The following is a 1,339-nucleotide window of genomic DNA, read 5'->3' as shown; positions in this document are numbered from 1 at the left end:
CTGCACTGGCAGCACTCACAGAGCAAATTTCCAAGACACCGTGCATCATTTTGTTGAAGCTCCTTTGCATGAACAGCATTTGTTCAGAGCCACTTAAAAGAGGAAAATTATCTTCAAGTAATGTTTCATTTCCTGAACTGCTAAAGCAAGAAACAAGAGTAGATGTGCTAAATTACCTGAAAATCAAACCCAAATGTATAATTCTGCCCTGAAGTGTTTGACCACACATTTTGGAAAAGCCCTTCTCATTTATTCTAGAGGGAACAGTACAATTATTAATGTTTGCAATCATTAAATCCCTAAGAGAACTAATAACTGAAATAGTTTGGAACATACCCAGTTTAGTCATGTACACACACATACACACTTCATTTTATGGGCCAGATTCTTTAATTGCACCTACCTTTTTGTGCCATTCAGGAAACCAGACAGCGGTCTCAAATTAACAGCAATGGATTCTCTAGTCAGAGGGGTTACAGTATGAAGTCTGTCAGCAAAAAGGTCAGCACCTATCAGACCCCACTTCAAGCTCAGGAGGTATGTCACAGAGATTAGAAATATCCATCTCTGAATGAAGCAAATCAGCTGTGCTGTAATGCATCGTGGCACAGCTGATCCACTTCATTGGGCAAAACAGACATTGTCCCTTGTTCCACACTTGACAGTGATGCGATCTTCTTACTTTCCCCAGTCAGCCAGAACCACTCCCCTGTGATCACCATGGACCCTTGTTTTCTCCCATTAAAAAAAAAATCCCCAATTTTTGGATGAAAAAGGTAACGCAAAATCCACATTTTCCCATGATTAAAATGAAATGCCACTAATATATTAATGGTGTTTCATTTTAATCATGGGAAAATGTGGATTTTATCTATCTGATATTTTGGAATGTTACCAGTAAAAGCTAATTCGATGTGAATAATGCAGAACAGTTGCAGAAAGTAAATTATGACTTAATAATAGCAAGTCCTGACAAAGGAAACCTGATTTTAGAGTTTCACATGTGCAATCAGAGAATAGAAATAAGAATATGATCTCCCTGGCCAGTCAAAGCAGTCAGATTAGCAAATTCTTGCAGTGAGTTCCTACAAAGGGAGGTACAGAATGACTTCTCGCATGAATCATTAGGCATATGATTTCAAATAAGGACTGCATGTGAAGTATTTTGCTAAAAACATCCAAAGAAAGACGGTGTGTGTTGTAAATGATTGCAATAAGAGGTAAATCTAGGCCACTTCTCTGCTGTGCCATAGGGACCCTTTTCAAAAAAGTGGATGTGACCGGTGAAGATGAACGTAAGTATTGATTCAACTTAGATCACTGTCCTCCCATCCTGCTT

Source organism: Gavialis gangeticus, unplaced genomic scaffold (genome assembly GCF_001723915.1).
Source record: "Gavialis gangeticus isolate Ggan-Ray unplaced genomic scaffold, GavGan_comp1, whole genome shotgun sequence".
Lineage (NCBI taxonomy): Eukaryota > Metazoa > Chordata > Crocodylia > Gavialidae > Gavialis > Gavialis gangeticus.
This window is presented reverse-complemented; position numbering follows the sequence as displayed.